At 41.6% G+C, this 19,607-nt stretch overlaps 1 protein-coding gene across 9 annotated transcripts in view; it reads right to left on the bottom strand.

Annotated features, from left to right (window-relative positions):
- The window catches only part of EVA1A (eva-1 homolog A, regulator of programmed cell death), a 97,574-nt gene that overhangs the window by 75,447 nt on the left and 2,520 nt on the right, over positions 1 to 19,607 (bottom strand). The window contains exons 2-3 of one of the 9 annotated variants that reach the window (XM_082428114.1): positions 19,544 to 19,605; positions 14,054 to 14,672 (exon numbers count right to left, since the gene is read on the bottom strand). The exons of 5 other annotated variants lie outside the window; for them this stretch is intronic. The gene's annotated coding sequence lies outside the window, so the exon portion shown is untranslated. Of the gene's footprint in view, positions 1 to 14,053; positions 17,436 to 19,543; positions 19,606 to 19,607 lie in introns of those variants that run through there. 3 more of the 9 variants (XM_082428121.1, XM_082428115.1, XM_082428111.1) reach the window with 3 other exon arrangements.

Raw genomic sequence — 19,607 nt, 5'->3', positions numbered from 1 at the left:
TGAAAGGGAGTCTAGAGTACTGAGGATGGATGAGGTGGGATGGGAGTCTCCACTTGGTTTTCCCAGAGATCTCTCCAGCCCAATGTGTCCTAAGTTCATTACCCCACCTAACTACTTCTAATTTTCTCTACAGTGTTCACAATATACTAAGCCTCCCAATCACTCACAGTTAAACTTGGGTGTCATCTTAGGCCCTTCCTCTCCCTTGCCCTGAAGATTCTACCTCATATCCCTTCTAACTATTTTGTCCCCATTGTCACTCACCTAACTTAAGAGTTCTTCCCTTTTCTTCTTCCCCTACCCCAAGATCATATATTGGTGCCAGACTGAGCATTCAGAAACAATGTTCTAATAATGCCACGCCTCTGTTCTAAAATCATCACCTACAGACTAAAATTCAAGTGTGAGCCTGTAAATAAAGGCCCTTCATATGTTCTTCCCAACCTACCTTTCCAACACAGCCAAAGTCCAAGCAAATAGAATCATGTTCTTCTTCATATACTTCCCACCCAGTTCTACCTCTGTGTTTTGCTCTGCTGAATGCACTTCTCTATATTAATGCATTTCTGAGTCTTGCCCACCCTTCAAGATGCATGTCACATCACCTCCTGTAAGAACGTTCTATGATTCTCCCCTCCATATATAATTGCTCCCTCTTTTGCAGCCCTGTAACCCTGTGTGCCAATCTTTTGCATATGGTAAAAGTATGTGTTTTCTATATTTTTGCATTACACTATGATTTCTTCAAAATTAGGGGCTTTACATCAGATTCTCCTTCATGAAGGAAGTATAGGGAGACCCAAGAACATTGAATTTGGCCAGCTTGTAAGAAATGTAAAGAGGTTTGGGGGAATAACATTCTAAAGGAAGTCTGGAGTCATATTGTGATCCTGGAGTGATAATTAGAGGCATTTGAGAGTCATCAGCTGAAGTATGAAAATAGATGAGGTAACCCTGACAAAGAATACCGAAGGTAGAGGAAAAAGCTCATGGCTGAACCCTAGCCTGCCAGTGTCAGATGGAGAAAGAAGAAACTGTCATGGAGACTGGCAGGAAGTAGTCAAACAGAATCACAGCATTCATACCACACTGGGCATGAAAAGAATTTCAGCCCTAATGGTCAACAACCAACATGTGCTTGAATAATTCTGAACAAATCCTGTGTGATTTTCTCTCTAGAATTGCAAGTAGGGCAGGACATGATGGCAAACTTGTGGATCCTTAATCCAAGACATTAAAAAAGGTGACCCACTTGCCATTTTATTCTTAACCAGTATTCCTCAAGCAAATGCTTCAGTCTGCCACTAGTGGGGCCTCCCATGACCAGTATATCTGAGGCATCTGCAAATGTGGAGAACTCACAAAAATAATGCCCTACCGAGGAACACGCAAATGGGAACAAGAAGCATTCCTGGTCATCTGATTCTTTCCCATTTTGGCCTCCCAGTCCCAAGCTGACTTCTAAGTCCATTATAATTATTAAAACCAGAGCATAAGCACAGGGACACTGAGGAAATCAGAAGAGTAGATCAAAAACAAGGCAGTCTGGAAACCCAGGGATGTCCCTCAGGGAGGGACATTCTAGGTAGGAAATTCTAGGTAGGGGTGTGCCAGCCTTCCTTGGCAGGAGCTGTGTAGATTCTTAAGAAGGTGGATAGCTTCCACCTGAGACCTTCCTGATGATTCCTCACCAGGGGGAGCTAGTCCATAGCCACACAGGACCTGCTTTGTGCCAATTCAATTCAATGCAAAGCAGATAAACTGCTGAGCACCTGGGAGATGAAAAGCCATGAGCTGGGCAGACATTTATCTGATGCTAACAGGGAGGCCCTCTCAAGTCAGTTCTGTAGCTTCCTTGAAACCACCATTGTCTTACACCATACTCCAATACACTGGAGTTCAATCTATTTGTTTCAAGGGCTCTACAAATGTTTGATTCAAATTACGTTTTTTAAAATATTTTTTTAAACCAAAAACAGATATATTTAGTGTGTGATATGCCAAACGTGAACAATCATAGAATAAAGGTTCTCTTGCCAAAACCATGAATATGTTTGAACACATTAGATATGTCATTAATTAGGAAAGCTGTAGTTCTGAAGATGTCATTAAATGATTCAGATCCATGCAAGTCTTATGCTATAAAACTCTGGCTCAAGCGTGCCATGTTCAATTAAATGTCAGGCAAGACTCAGGGATATCCATTGAGTGCATGCTCACATAAAGATATAATAGTAAACTGTACCATAATAAGTGACCACATTACCTGTTGCTCTGTGGTATTATTGGTATTATTACTGTTTGTTTTATTCTTAGAGTGCTTGGAAGGTTTTTATAAATCCAAATAAGTCCAACTCAGCAATGCAGGACCAGAGTGTCAGTGATGAAAATGACAACTGAAGTTTGGACTCAACATGCCAAATTAAATGTTTTTTGCTGTGTTAAAGGCTTTAAGTGATTACTAAAGAGAAACAGGCACTGGAGTTTCTCACAATAGTTTTAATAACATAATTAACATCTCATAATGACACTATATGTTTCACGGAAGAATTTTCTATCAAAGGAAGACAAAAATTCGTTGAAGAACTTGTTCATCTATTCCTTTCAATTAGATTCCTTATAATTAAAGAATGCCAACAGCTGTTACATAGTATTAATGAGTCAACATTAAAACCAAATTTTCCTATATTCTTCTTTCCAGTTTCTGGATCATTTTAATCAGAATAACCCGAATCTGCAAGGTATCCTGTTTAAAAGTGCTATCACTTTGAATGTCTGGCTACCATAATTTTCTCAAGGCTGTACAGCCAATACAAAATATGTATAACTATATGTTATAAACTAGAATTATCAAATAAAATAATTACATATACACAATAAAATTTTGGCTTCTTCTTTTACTCACTGATATTCCATATAAGATTTCATTTGAAGAGTATTAATGCTAAAAACAAAACTGAAAATCACTGTGTTATTCAATACATAGGAGGAACCCAATATACTAAGCAGGAAGGAGTAAAAGAAGCAGGTCTTTTTTATCAGAAAGGCAGAAACTAGGTAAGAGTTAATGTGCTTCAAGCATAACTCAGGTATAAACTTGGGGCTCAAAAAAATAGTTGTTGAAATAATCATTGTAGCAGAAATGCTATGTCCCTTGCTTCTAGAATTGAGAGAGGGGGAAACTTTGGAAATGAAGAAACAGAGAAGACCATGGAAGAAGTTTTGCTTTTCCTATGAGAACCATCTTCCTGCAGGCAAGTAAGTAGGACTTTCTTTGTGTGAAGCAGGACAGACCAAAGAGATTGTGGTCAGTGGGTAGCCAAATGTATCCACTGACCATAAAGGCCAGCATAGCTGAGGTGTCAGCATATTGGAAAGAATGTCATGAGCTACTGCTCTGGACATGTGGTAGAAAAAAAGTGGTGACTAGACATGATTTTGAGGGAAGGCTGCCAAAGGAAAAGTACAGCCTAGAAAGCAGAAGCAAAGTCCAGTCTAGGAATCATTCATTCATTCACTTGTTTATCAGTAAAGCACCTATTAACAGTGGCATGATACTAGTACTGGGGGATATGAAGACAAACAAACCTTGGTCAGTGTCTCTTTGGGGGAAAGGAGTACTGTTTCCGAAGGTAAGCACAGGGAGTGAAGAGAGGATGGTAGGGGGGCAGAGTCGGCTCCCTGGAAGAGGAAACCCCAGAGATGAGTCTCAAAGAAGAAACATGAGTTAATCAACTGGATAATGGCTGAGGATGGGGGAGGGGAACACATTAAACAGAGACAACATTCACGTAGAAAGACAAGATTTGAGATGGAAAACTATATAGTTGGAGAAAAGCATGTGGATCAAAATGGGTGAAGGACAAAGTGAAAGGAAAGGAACGGCAAGCAGATGAAGCTGTTGAAGTGACCTGGGGTGCTCTTGTCAGCACTAAGGAGACAAGGCAGACGCTATGCTGGGGATAGCACAGTATTCAGAATCTGCACACACACTTCCCTCTTCAACTGTTTCACACTATTTGCTTGTGTAGCTTCCCATGAGAACTCCGAGAGCAGAAACTGTCTTTTTCATCTTTTTCATCCTTACATCCTTGGAGCTTAGCATAGTACCTGGAATGCAACAGGAACTCGACACTTACTGTTATATGAACACTTACTGCTAAATGAACAAAGTTCAAAGTAAGGAAAGGAGAGGCTGGAAGGACAAATGCAGTGAGTGTGGCCTAAAGAACACTGACAAGTGCAAAGGCTGAGAAACCATCTGAAATGTAATAAACTAGGAATAAACAGAAACAGAATCCCTATGTCCTAAGCAGCATATAGAGGAAGTGAACAGCAAAATGACCACAGATGAAGATAACTTAGAGTAGATGCACTCAATCACCTTGGTAAGAGGAAGGAGTCCTGAACTCTCCCTGAGAAAGGGCTGTGTTAAAGGTTGAATTGTGTCCCTCAAAAAAGATATGGTGAAGTCTCAGAATGTGACCTTATTTGGAAGTAGGATCTTTACATATGTAACCAAGTTAAAATGAGGTCATTACGGTGGGCCCTTCCAGATGACTAGTGTCCTTATAAAAAGGGGAAATTTAAATGCAGACATACACAGAGGGAGGACAATGTGAAGAGACACAGGGAGAAAACAAAAATGCCTAAGGCTACCAGATGCCAGGGGAGAAACCTGGCACAGACACTTCCCTAGTACCTTCAGAGGGAGCATGACCCTGCTGATATCTTTTCTAGCCACCCCAACTGTGAGACAATAAATTTCTGTTGTTATAAGACAGCCAGTTTGTAATACTTTGTTATGGCAGCCCTATGAAACTAATACAGGCTGGTGGTCAAAACAGATCAACTACTGTGGCAGGCACTGGTGTTTAACTCCAACATGCATTCCTCCTTACCCCTTGCTGAAAGAGCCCCACTATGTTTGTGTGTCCGTCCTCCCTGGCCCAAGGTATGGGTCATGCAATTGATTCACTTCAATCACAGAGGTCTCTTTGCCATTCCGTGTACCACGTGACCCAATGCTGTCCAATAGGTATCACTAAAAGGACTGCTGTATCCATGATATAATTCAGTTGTTCTAGGATATTTCTCTGTCCTGTTTGAAATATTCGATGCAGAGACTGTCTCTTACTGAACCTGGACAAGGCACTAAAGTAATGATCAGTGGTGTTACTAGACAACCTGAGGGAGAATGGTAACTGAATTGATTTCCTTGACCATAATTGTCAAGTTTGCCCTTTCAGAAGCTAATCTTGACCTCCAGGGTTTAAATCAACAAGTTTTCCCTTATCAGATATTATTACCTGAATTTGACAGTTATCTCCTGGGTGATTAGGCAGGGAATAGGACAATGTTCTAATCTAGACACTTAAATTCAGGGATTCCCTAATCCACAACCTAATACCACACTGTCTTCTCCAAATTGTAACATGCAAAAATCATCAGGTTAGAACCCCAAGATGGGATCTGAGTTTTGCTGCATGCCCTTGGTCAAACACAGAATAATAATCTCATACCTAACAGTTTTTTTCCCGCTAAAACACAGCTCTAGTCCTTGCTATGCCAGAAGCTGATTGAGAAACTTAAAGGGCTGGGTGGGTCTTAGCAGGGACTGAGAGAAGAGAGAGGAGGGAGTTGCATAGGCTTATGGAGTGGGGCTTCATGACATACCCTGAGAGGTGGGGAGAAGACTCTATATTTTAGGAATGGCACAGGCTTTGATGCCAGATCCAGGTTCAATCTCAGCTCCACCATTTACCAGCTACATGACTTTGGACAAACAACTTAGCATTTCCAAACCTCAGTTTGAAAAATAGGAAATGAAACTTAATATTCTTAAGAATTCATAAGAATTATGCTTAATAATCTATATAATGCACCCAGCATAGTCTCTTGTGACAAACAGGTGATCTCCCAGGATGTGCACATGATTCTGAGTCCCAAATACAGAATGTCTACAATTTTTTTCTTCGCTGGAAGAATCACTCCACTGAGCAATAAAGAAACAACTAGACATGTTCCCATCAAATTGGTTATGTACTCCTGTCATTTTTACCTTGGAGCATGTCACAAGCCATTTCTCTCATGGTCCCTCCTTCTTAGTTCCCCTGAATTAAAGCAATGGCTCCTAAGTGGCCTCCCTGCCTCCATTCTCTCCCCATGCTCCAGTCCAATCTCCAGTGAGCCCCTAGAATTATCATTCTAGAACAGGGATTGGTAAGCTCACAGGTAAATCAAGCCCACTGCCTGTTTGTGTCAATAAAATTTTATTGGAACAGAGCCATGCTCATTTGTTTATGTATCATCTATAACTGCTTTCACACTATAGTGGCAGAGGTGAGTAGTTGCAACAGAAACTGTATGGCCTGCAAAGCTTAAAATATTTACTATCTGATCCTTCACCGAAAAAGTTTGCTGCACCCTTGGTAACTTGTTCTAGAACACTCCCCTTGGTAACTCATCACTCCCTCCAGTGACTTGCCTCCAAGATAAAGTCTAGTCTGTGTTAGTTGGCCCTTACCAATCTTTCCTGATGCATCTCTCACTATTCCCCTACTTGAAGCCCAAACTCCTTGCTGAATGAGGGTCCTATAAATACACCAGGTTTTCTTCACGTAGAACAACACTACTCCCTTTCCACATAAAAAAACAAAACAAAACAAAAAACTTCCACCTATTCTTCAAGATTCTTCTTAAATATCCCTTCCTTTATGAAGCTTCCTAGAACTGCTCCCTCAGACCTATACAAGGGTCAGGCACTCCTTCCTTGGAAACAGTATCCCACCAATAAATGGCATGTCATATACAGTTGATATGGGTCTACATATCTGTCTTCCTCACTAGACACCCCCAAGCTAAACTGTCTCCTCTCTTTCCCTCCTGGAGCACCTTGCTCTTTCCCAACATAGCGCTTCCATAGTTTGTAATCATGTATTTCTTTGTGTAATTATTTCTTTAATGTCTGTCCCCTAATAAAGTGAGCTCCAAGAAGACAGGAACTAAGACTGTTGGATTCACCACCACATTACCATCACATATCCTGGAGCCAGCCACATAGTAGTTGTTCAGTCTGTTGAATGAACGAATGATTGGATGAATGAAAAGAAAAAGACAGAGAGAGAGATTTTACTAATGAATCAAATATCAATGAAATAACCTAAGGAATCAAAGCTGTTACTTTCTGAGCACACCAGATACTGCCCCTCAGACGCTTCTGGTACTCCCATGGTCCAGAAGGTTGGGCATAAGCACCATTAATAACTTTGATATGGATGTTTGGAGCATGTATACAACCCTATTCACTCATTCTTGGAATATGTGTGGAATATTTACATAGCCCTTTCCATGAGATCAAATTCAGACCCCATGAAACTAGAATAAAGCCACATGTACATTTATATCATTGAGTCCAAGTCCACATTTTCACAGAAGCATACAGTATCCTGACCATGCCCTCCTGGAGAAGGACATCCTCTACTCCTTGTCTACTAGGAAAAGGTGGGCAAGACTACTACAATTTCTTCCCTCTGGCCCTAAGGAGAGTGTCCTGTCTGTGCATCACACCCATACCCAGCCAAAGGCACTCCACACCATGCCTACATCCAGATGAAAGACCTGCATGGGAAAGTTTGAGGAGGGAGTTAGGCTGGAATGATTCTTCCTTGACTCATACAGAGGGAATCTTCAAGCTCAAAATGTGACTCTTGAAAGTAGTACTGTTCATTTTTCCTAATACTTGAAGCTCAAGATCAAGCAAATAATTCAGCTGAGTTGCTGCTTCATGTGGAAAAAAATATTCCAAGGCCATTTCCTGTGTGGTCTTTCTGATTTTGGACAGTGTCTCTTTGAGAGAGAGCCCCATCCATAAAGGCCTTCTGTGGAGGTGTGTGTGCATTTCACTGAGATGTTTCCAAGAAGATTCCAACCATTCCAACCAAGGCAAATTTATGAAGTTGGCAGCCAAACCCTATTTCCAGCCTGCAGCCTCAGGGATGTCAGTTCCATGAACGAAGACAAAGCTGAATTTCATGTTTAAGTCAAACTTTTAACCCACTGTGGCATCTACCTCTGGTCTGAAGGACAAAAGAATCTTATGTATTAAAACACAAAGATTGTCTTTGGATCTAGATAAACACTTCTCAGAGCTTGTTGGACTTGTCCTTTAAGCCTGGTAACAAACCATTCATAAGGAAATGTCAGTCTTTCCCATTATTAAGAACTTAAATTGCAGCAGCCAAATTATCTAGATTCATTTTAAGCATAGGGTTGTCGCCCTAGCACACCTCCTTACAAAATATGCCTTCCGTTCCCTATAAAATCCAAGCAAATCTCTGTTTCCTTCTATAGATTTCTCTTAATCTCCAATCACCTTTCCCTCTGCTCACAGGATCATATGTCTCATGTCCAGTTCAAAATCAGTGTCCCCCTCTCCCGGGCTGCAGTCCTCATTTTGCCCCAAATAAAACTTAACTCACACACACACACACAAATCAGTGTCCCCTCCCTTCCACCCACTGTGCTCTGAGTCGCTTTCCTTCCTCTCAAGGCTTTCTGCCACCCATCATTCTTACTACTCTGGTATCTATAGAGCAGACACCCCAATTCCACATGCACGACAGGGAGCTCTAGCACATTGTGCTCTCTTGGAATATTTCAAAGATAAATTCAGTAGATGATGTACTGTACATAAATTTGATATGGTCTGGATTTAACAACATGCGATAATGATTCACCATTGGGTACTATGAAAGAAATTTTCTCTACTCCACCTAATAAAAGCTGAAGATCTGAAACACATTTCAGGGGCTTATTTAGTGAGTCCTAACCATCTACATGGAAGCTGTCCAGAACATGGGGAGAGATATTAAAAATCTGTATGAAAAAGAAAAGTGAACATAGAGATACTTTGCCCAGTGTGCATAGTGCATTTGTGGCCACTCTGTGAGGCCTCCTCTGGTTCTGTCCCTCCCCATAGATATTGACAGGTCTTTTCCATCTCTAAAATGTTCCCTCTACCTAATACCTTTAGTTATCATCTTCCCTCTCTTGTTGCTTCCACAGCCAAGCATCTGGAAAGAATTGCCTATGTTTGGTATCTCTATGTACTCACCTCACATTTGTTCCTCAACCCACCTCATCTTTCAAACTCCCCTCACCAAGTCATCAATAACTTCCTTATTCCCAAATCCATGGATATTTCATTTCTTTTCTTAATGGATTTCCAGATAATTTGATGCTACTGATCCCTCCTTCCTGGAAACTCTCCTGTATTCCAGTCTCCCATTTCCTCCTACTTTTCTGCCCAGCTCCTACTCCTGTTGCCTTCACTAGAGCCTCTCCTTCCCCTTCCTCAGAGGTCACTGTTGCGCCCTAGTCCCGCCACTCTCAGAGGCAGTCTGGCAAAGACATTAATAGCACAGGCTCCGAATCCTGACTGCCTTGCCTAAAATCCTAGGTCCATTACTATAGTTGTATGACCTTGGGCAAGTTACTTATTACCCCTGTGCCTCGGTTTATTCATTTGTAAAGTAAGTATAATAGTCTTCTCTGGCAATGGTTATTCAGAGCATTAATACACATAAAATATTTAGAACAAACACATAGTACACACTCAATAAGCACTGGCCATTATAATTCCTCTTCCCACGCTCTATACTCTCCTTGAACACCATGAATTCATTACCTCTTGTTAAAAGTTTGCCCTTGAATCTTCTTTAAGACTTCTCTCCTGGATGCCAAATCTGCTAAACCATTTACCCACTAGACATGTCTCTCTGGCTGCCCCTAAAATTCTTCAAATGCAGTTTGTCTGAAACTGAGCTCATCATCTTTTCCTGCAAATGCTTCTCGTCCTCCATAACCTCTCCTAATGAATAGCTCCACTATCCTTACTCTTGGTTGCCCAGGCCAAAATCCCAGTCAGTCCTAGACTCCTGCCCCTGCCCCCAAACTCCACTGAACAATCAGTCACCAAATTGTGTCAACTTTATTGCCAAAATATTTCTTGAGTCTGTGCCCAATTCTCCACTCCTATTACCAGTGTCTTAGATAGAGCCTCATTTTTTTTTTCACCTAGATGATAAGTAACAATAATATTAAAAATAATATTCACCACTATTTTCACATGCCAATTATAGATCAATTACTGCAGTAGACACTTCACATACTTCATCATCCATAGTCTCGACAGTCATCTCTCCATGAGGGAGGGGGATCATCCATCCCTGTTTTCAGATTGAGAAAGACAGAAGCTCAGAGGCACTTAATAAATAGCCTAAGTTACACAAAGATGTTATGGGGCTGCTATGTAGACTGAGGTCGGTCTGACTCCAAACCCCAGGTCTTTTCTACTCTCTAAACTGCAGTGGTGTCCTAACATGGTCTTCCTGGCACCTATCTTATTCCTCTCCAACATCTACTGCCAGAGGGGTCTATTTTTACAATGAAACTCTGACTTAGTCTCTCCTCTGTGTAAAATCCTGTAGTAGCTTCCCCGTGCCTTCAGAGTAAAATTTAAACCCTTTAGCAAGGCTTTTCCTGGTGTGCCACTTTGCCCATTTAGAGATCCGCTTCCCTCCCCTCCAACCATACCTACGTCTCTTCCCTTCCTGGAGCACACCATGCCTGCTCACCTGGCCATGCTGTATTTCTCTCCAGTCCCTCTGCCTGTGAGTCTCTTCTCGTCAGCCTACATGCCTCCATCTCAGCCTCCTAGATGCTCTTGGACCCACCTACTGTCCAAGCTGAGTTTAGCTGTGCCTCCTCTGGACAGCCAAGGTACTCTGTCTTGCCTCTAGTGCTGAATTTTAGAGTGATGCAACAGTCATTGATTGAACATCTACAATATGCAAGAATTCATGGTGGATTCTAGTGATTTAGGAATCAATAAGACATGTCTTGCTTTCAGAGAACTTACTTTAATGAGAGAGATGGATAGCAAAATGCTTCATTACTATCTTTGATTCCCCTGTCTGAACACTGGATTTCAGAGATTCTTGGGCAGGAAGAGTACTTGTTCATCTCTGTGTCCCCAGGGCCTAGAACTATGCCTGGCACACAAGGGAGTCGGTAAACACTAACAGCTTGAGCTAAAGAGACAAACCAAGGCCACCAAGCTATCTCTGTGAGCATACAATGCCATCTACAAGCACCATCTTCACTTTCATGTGTATCTTTTCCAGACTCTAATATGTCCAAGTCATTGTTTTCTGATTTTCATGAGGTCCTCAAAGTTCAATCCAGCAAGGAAGGAAACTAATGCAGAGGTTGTTCAGCCAAGTGGAACACAGGATAGGCACTTCACTAAAGTATTGTATGTGTCTTCCAATAAGGAGGCCCTTCCAGCTCCTTCTCTTGGGCTGCTGTGGCCTGTCTTGCCAAGATAAGTGAGTAAAAGGACAAGTCAGCCATATTTGTGTAGGTCCTTAGGGTAAGACACGTTTGGGCAGCCCTTCTGAAGGGGGTCCCTGTGTAGAAACAAGACCCCCTGAAGTCAGTTCCCTCCCGCTACTGACCATCTGAGTGACACAGGCAGGAGGGCACAGGGCAAAGAGAAAAGGCTTAAATTACAGCAGGTTTTTTGTAAAAAAGACTTCTTTCCTTCAAAAGCTTATGGTTACTTCTCTGCTGAGCAGCATTTCTGCCTCCTCTCATCTTGGAGGACAAAGTACAAGCTGCCTAGGAGATCAAAGAGGGAGCAAGAGGAGGAAGAGAGAGTTGTTGACCCTCAGAGCAGACAGCTTCTAACTGCTTCTAAGTTCTAACAAGGCAAGACCTCAGACATCAGGCAGAGGAGAGGGAAAGGAGGAAAAACATGGAGGAAAAGGCCACTCCCACCTGAACCACAGCAACCCACACACCTGTACTTTCCTTTTTGAAAACTAGATTCTCTAAAAGTGTCTCTGATGATAATATGACCATCCCGACACTGTCTGAAGCAATGGCGAAGGGCTTAGAGTCCGGTGGCCTGGATCTGATCCCAGTTCTGTCTTTTAGCTGAGGGTGGGATCCTGATTCCTCCTCTGATACTGACCTCAGAGGATGGTTGTGAGGATCAATGCAATAAAGGCATACAAAACCCTTACCATGGGTTCTGGCACCCACCCCAGGTGCTCCTATTGTAACTGACCACTGGGAACCACCTATGGGACCACTTTCTGTGGAGGAAGGATGTTCCTCAAAAGAGACTTCCCTTCTCACTGCCTCTATTCCCTGACCCCTGACTGGACTGAGTCTTCCTCTGCATCTGTATCTTCTCTGTCACAGAACTACTCCTCTGTGTTGTGCTGGTTTTCTTGTCTATCTCCCCATTCAGGCCATGAGCATCTTGAGGGTCAAGATGTGACTTTCATGCTAGGGCATTCATTCACTCATTTATCACTTACTAAGTGTTTCCTACATGCCAGGAGGGGTCACTAAGTGGTAAATAAATTACTGAAGTCTGGGAATGACCTATAGAAGCACCTATATAAACTGTCCAATCAACAAGCATATGTACCTGTCACCTGTGGTGAGCTTTGGCAAAAGGCTTTGGGATCAAAGAAAATGACTGCAACTGTGAACATGATTCCCAGGAAATGTATCAGTCATGACAGTTGATCTGCTAGGTCACATGCTGGATTTTATGTAAAACAGACCCAGTTGATCAAGTACACTCTCACTGTCTCTGTCTCTGTCTCTGTCTCTCTCTCTCTGCCCCTGCTTTCTTCCTCCCTAAGTCCAGAGAAACTTAGCAATTACTTACCAATTCATACAGACTTTTGGCTGCTCTAAAGGTAATGTTCAAAAGCCCAGACTCGGGAGGAGCCATGGGTACAGTTCATCAGCCAGGGCATTATCTTCCTCATGTTTGTCTCTCTGGCACCCAGCACAGAGCTACTTACCCCACGTGTATTCCAAACTCACCCTAATTCCTCAAGATACCATCACCAGTCTAGTCTAGTCTAGTCTAGACTAAGTGACCCTTACAGAACCAAACAGGATTTCACAGAGTCAAATAATCTAGGTACATTTCACAGAACACAGCCCAAGACCTGAACAGGATGAGGTGTCTCTCTTTAGAACCAGATACACAAGCAGAACCAGCTTCATTAGGAATCTGCCTGCTGGTCAGTTAAAAGGCAGCCAAACCATGACATCAAAGGCCTGAAAACCTAGTGCCGGGTCTGACATTCCTCTCCTGGGCTAGTTTATCTTCTAGATCAGGCTTTAAATACCTCAGTGAAAATGCAAGTGATGCCCAAAAATCTTGAGTCAGACTTTTACTCCAGTCATTAATACCCCAGGGGAATCTGTTTCTCAGATCAACCATCTGGTGACCCAGGAGAGAGGATAATGCCAGAGGCAGTAAGAGTCTGGTATCTGAAGGGGGAAGGCAGTGTTACAGGGGATCTGAGTGGTCTCTGATGTGTTGATGGACAGGGAAGTTCTCACTCTGCTCCATCCTCAAAAGCAGGCTTACTAGAGTATTTCTGTGACCCCCTAACAAAACCTCAAGGCCTTGCACACCCAGCTAACCTCATTCCACTAAAGTTTGGGAGACAACCTGCCAAAACAAGCAAACTCAGGGGGACTACAACTGTGTGAGTCAGCTGTGGAAGAAGCCAGAGTACACAAATGTGCAGATATTTGCACAAGGTAGTCTGGCCTATACAGCAAGTGGCCAATGGACCAGCAAGGAAGGGGTTCAGCTTTCAAAGGCAGGGCTGCATTCAGGGAAAAAGATTCCAAGTTAGTGAAGTGATCACCTGTAACCTAGTATCCAGTGTCATGCATAGCTCAGATAGGGGGTCAGTGACAGGTTCCAAACCTGGTTCTCCAAAACTCCATATGAGTCATTGAATTCTCTTAACAAGTTTTACCTTTAATATATAACAGCGTTCCCCAAATTTTTGGCACCAGGGACTGGTTTCGTGGAAGACAATTCTTCCACAGACCAGGGAGGGGGGATGACCAGTTTCTAGATGATTCAAGTACATTACATTTATTGTGCACTTTATTTCTATTATTATTACATTTTAATATATAATGAAATAATTATACAACTCACCATAATGCAGAATCAGTGGAGCCCTGAAGTTGTTTTCCTGCAACTAGATGGTTCCATCTGTGGGTGATGGGAGACAGTGACACCCAAAGTGTGTTGCTTATGTCCAGTCTACTCCATAATCTCGTTTTGGTTTCTGTCACTACAGAAAAGCCTGCTTCACAAGGATAGGATGTTGGAAATGAAAACAGGTTTTTCAGTGCTTTTGTGGCAATCTCAGGATATTCTGCCTTGACTTTAATCCAGAACATATGGAGATTTGAAGTTGTCTCAAACATACTTTTAAGGTCACCGTCATTTGCGATCTCAAGAAGTTGCTCCTCTTCTAGCACGGACAAAGTCGATTCACCTGGTTTATTCACAAGTGGGTCACGGATCCATTCCTTCCCAGGTCAGGGGTCTTTTGTGGTTGGGAAGTAATGCTCAAACTCTTTTGAAAGATGAGATAGGTGATCATGTACCAGCTGGGAGAAAGAAGGTCTTGGCTCAGTCTCTTTCAAAATCTCTGCTAATGTTTGAAACATGTCAAAAATCCAAACATTCAATCATTGCCCCCATAATTCCAGTTTGGCTTTGAATGCAGCCGGTTTATCTGCCGACTTGAACACAGTTGTCGTCCTCCCTTGAAATGACAGATTGAGTTCACTGAGCAGGTTGAATATGTCACACAGGTAAGCAAGTTTTGCAACCCATTCTGTGTCACTGAAATGTGCTGTCAATGGTGACTCTTTTTCTAAAAGAAATCTCTGGAGCAGCTCTTATAACTCAATAACTCTGGCTAGTGATCTACCTTTAGAAAGCCATCTGACTTCTGTGTATAAGAGAAGACGTGTGTGCTCTGCGTCCATCTCCTCACAAAGCTGAGTGAACAGACATGAGTTAAGGGCATGTACTTTACTTATTTGTTTATTTATTTTTTTTGAGAATGAGGTCTATTTTATTTAGTTTTTAAAAATTTTTTTATTTTATTTTTTTATACAGCATGTTCTTATTAGTTATCTATTTTATACATATTAGTGTATATATGTCAATCCCAGTCTCCCAATTCATCCCACCCCCCACCACCCCACTTTCCCCCTGTGGTGTCCATGTGTTTGTTCTCTATATCTGTGTCACTGTTTCTGCCTTGCAAACCAGTTCATCTGTACCATTTTTCTGGATTCCACATATATGCATTAATATACGACATTTGTTTTTCTCTTTCTGACTTACCTCGCTCTGTATGACAGTCTCTAGGTCCATCCACGTCTCTACAAATGACCCAGTTTCGTTCCTTTTTATGGCTGAGTAATATTGCATCATATGTATGTACCACATCTTCTTTATCCATTTGTCTCTCGATGGGCATTTAGGTTGTTTCCATGACCTGGCTATTGTAAACAATGCTGCAATGAACATTGGGGTGCATGTGTCTTTTTAAATTATGGTTTTCTCTGGGTATATGTCCAGTAGTGGGATTGCTGGATCATAAGGTAATTCTATGTTTAATTTTTTAAGGAACCTCCACACTGTTCTCCAGAGTGGCTGTATCAATTTACATTCCCACCAACAGTGCAAGAGGGTTCCCTTTTTGCCACAACCTCTCAACAACAACATTTGTTGTCTGTACACTTTCCAATGATGCCCATTCTAACTGGTGTGAGGTGATACCTCATAGTAGTTTTGATTTGCATTTCTCTAATAATTAGTGATGTTGAGCAGCTTTTCATGTGCTTCTTGGCCATCTGTATGTCTTCTTTGGAGGAATGTCTATTTAGGTCTTCTGACCATTTTTGGATTGGGTTGTATTTATTTTAGTATTGTGCGGCATGAGCTGTTTATATATTTTGGAGATTAATCCTTTGTCCATTGATTCGTTTGCAAATATTTTCTCCCATTCTGAGGGTTGTCTTTTCGTCTTGTTTATGGTTTCCTTTGCTGTGCAAAAGATTTGAAGTTTCATTAGGTCCCATTGGTTTATTTTTGTTTTTATTTCCAGTACTCTAGAAGGTGGATCAAAAAAGATCTTGCTGTGATTTATGTCAAAGAGTGTTCTTCCTATGTTTTCCTCTAAGAGTTTTACAGTGTTCGGTCTTACATTTAGGTCTCTAATCCATTTTGAGTTTAGTTTTGTGTATGCTGTCAGGGAGTGTTCTAATTTCATTCTTTTACATGTAGCTGTCCAGTTTTCCCAGCACCACTTATTGAAGAAACTGTCGTTTCTCCATTATATATCCTTGCCTCCTTTGTCATAGATTAGTTGGCCATAGGTGTGTGGGTTTATCTCTGGGCTTTCTATCCTGTTCCATTGATCTATATTTCTGTTTTTGTGCCAGTACCCTATTGTCTTGATTACTGTAGCTTTGTAGTATAATCTGAAGTCAGGGAGTCTGATTCTTCCAGCTCCATTTTTTTCCCTCAAGACTGCTTTGGCTATTCGGGGTCTTTTGTGTCTCCATACAAATTTTAAGATTTTTTGTTCTAGTTCTGTAAAAAATGCCAGTGGTAATTTAATAGGGATTGCATTGAATCTGTAGATTGCTTTGGGTAGTAGAGTCATTTTCACAATATTGATTCTTCCAATCCAAGAACATGGTACATCTCTCCATCTGTTTGTGACATCTTTGATTTCTTTCATCAGTGTCTTATAGTTTTTTGAGTTCTGGTCTTTTACCTCCTTATGTAGGTTTATTCCTAGGTATTTTATTCTTTTTGTTGCAATGGTAAATGGGATTGTTTCTTTAATTTCTCTTTCTGATCTTTTGTTGTTATTGTATAGGAATGAAAGAGAATTCTGTGCATTAATTTTGTATCCTGCAACTTTACCAAATTCATTGATTAGCTCTAGTAGTTTTCCGGTGACAACTTTAGGATTCTGTATGTATAGTATCATGTCATCTGCAAACAGTGACAGTTTTACTTCTTTTCCAATTTGTATTCCCTTTATTTCTTTTTCTTCTGATTGCCGTGGCTAGGACTTCCAAAACTATGTTGAATAACAGTGGCGAGAGCGGACATCCTTGTCTTGTTCCTGATCTTAGAGGAAATGCTTTCAGTTTTTCACCATTGAGAATGATGTTTGCTGTGGGTTTGTCATATATGGCTTTTATTATGTTGAGGTAGGTTCCAGCTATGCCCACTTTCTGGAGAGCTTTTATCATAAATGGTGTTGAATTTTGTCAAAAGCTTTTTCTGCATCTATTGAGATGATCATAAGGGGCATGTACTTTAATGTGGTTGATAATTTTAATCACATCCTGCAAAACGTTGTTAAATTCAGGTGACATTTTTTGGCTAGCCAGCATTTCTCTATGGATGACACAGTGCATAGATTCACATTCAGAGGCAACCTCTTTGACCTGAGTAGTGAAACAAGAAAGCTCTCCAGACATGGCAGCCACTCCGTCTATGCATATAACAACACAAAATGACCAATTCAGTTTTCCTGATATGTAATCATTCAAAGACTTGAATAGTTCTGCAGCTGTGGTGTTGGTTGGCAACAAAAGTGCACATAACATATCCTCATGCACATCCTCCTGAAAAATATATCGCACAAAAACAAGCAATTGTTGCCTTGTTGTTAACATCGGTAGACTCGTCAACCTGGATTGCATACCATGGTGACTCATTAATTCTCTCTAACAGTTGTGCCTCAATATCCTCTGCTATTTCATCAATTTGTCTAGTTATGGTGCTAGCCAAAAGAGGAACACATGCCACCTTTTTTTTTTTTTTTTTTATTCAGACAGAAAGTCACAAAAATTATACTCATCCTCATCAGTTCACTCAGTCCCATGTAATTAATTGTTTTTTTCATCTTGATCTTTTGTTAGCACTTTTATGAGTTCATCAGTTTTTCATCAGAGTTCTGAAAATGCTTATTCATTCAGTTCAGCAGTACAGTCAGTTACCAGAAACCTGTACTTGTCAGAGTCTTTTCCATGAATTTCTTGAAGATGAAACCCTTTTATAGGAACATATTTGCAAAATTACATGCCACCTTTTGAACTGCAGCCTCTCCTAAAAGTTCACAACAAATGTCCTTAGCAGCAGGCAGTATTAAATTTTCACCAATAGTAAAGGGCTTCTTAGCTTTAGCAATGCAGTTAGTCACTAAGAATGATGCTCTCAGTGCCGACACATTTGATGAAGTGGTGGCTTTCAATAATTGCTTCTGTTCTTTGTGTTCACGTTTGTTTCTTTTGAAAGACTCCAAAGGCTTGTCTTTTAATGCATGGTGCTTGAACTCCACGTTTGGCTAGGGTTAGCTTGTGGGCTTACCAAAACTGTGACTGAGACAAGTGTGCAGTGTGGGAAAGAGGTGTGGATGGAAGTGGTAAATAAAATAATGGGCAAGCCACACGCAGACTAAAATAAGTGTTGGATTCTGACTTAAAACCTGACACCAGATGCAGTTGTACTATTGAAGGACATCACCTCACTTGCCCCTATAAAGCCTGCCACCAGATGCAGCTTAATTGTCACTTGCCACTCAGTGATAGGGCTTTGATATGAGTCTGCAAGCAATTGATCTGTTATGGTCTCTCTGCAGTCAAACCTGTCTGCTAATGATAATCTGTATTTGCAGCCACTCTCCAGCACTAGCATCACCACCTCAGCTCCACCTCAGATCATCAGGCATTAGATTCTTATAAGAAGCGTGCAACCTAGATCCCTCACATGCGCAGTTCACAGTAGGGTTTGCACTCATATGAGAATCTAATGCCACTGCTGATCTGACATGAGGCGGCGCTCAGGCGGTAATACAAGTGATGGGGAGAGGCTGTAAATACAGATGAAGCTTAGCTTGCTCGCCCATTGTCCACCTCCTGCTATGTGGCCCTGTTCCTAACAGGCCATGGACCAGTACCATTCTATGGTCCAGGGGTTGGGGACCCCTGATATATAACACTTGGAGAGAAAACATACTCTGCATCATCAAGTATAAGGCAAGAGACCCACCTGGTGCCATTCATCCATCCATCCCACATTCGTTGATTGATTTAACCCAATATTTCTGTGCTAGGTGCATACTGCAAAGGGCACATGCTTAGAAAGGACAAAGCTGGAGTCAGGTAGCTCCTGACCCCTCGTCTGCACCTCTAACCTCAAGCACGTGTGTTGATTCCATAGGACCATCCCCAAAGAGTTAATGCCATTTTGACTCTGACCTGGCACACATAAAGCTCCATTTAGCATCAAGTTCATTGGTGCTGACCTAGAACTGTGACAGGAGACTGATCCCAATGTCCTGTCCCTCTGAGACTGGGTTAGGGGCAAGAAGGAGAGGGAAGGAACAGGATTGTAAAAATAATGGCACAGTCTTAGATCACAAGTGTGGTGCAGTTGAAAAACCCAATGGACTTTGGCTTTTATCAATGTACACAGCAAACTCCAGCTCATATTTATGGAGCACTTACTATATGTGGGGCACTGGTTTAAGCCCTTTACCTGCATAGTGTGAAGAGTGTGTGTTTTGCAGTTCAGATGTCTTTGTGAATACTGGCTTACCACTCATTAGCTGTGTGACTTTGGGCAAACTGCTTAGCCTCTCTGTGCCTCCATTTCTTTGCCT

Source organism: Balaenoptera physalus, assembly GCF_965194825.1.
Source record: "Balaenoptera physalus genome assembly, chromosome: 15".
NCBI lineage: Eukaryota > Metazoa > Chordata > Mammalia > Artiodactyla > Balaenopteridae > Balaenoptera > Balaenoptera physalus.
This window is presented reverse-complemented; position numbering and strand designations above follow the sequence as displayed.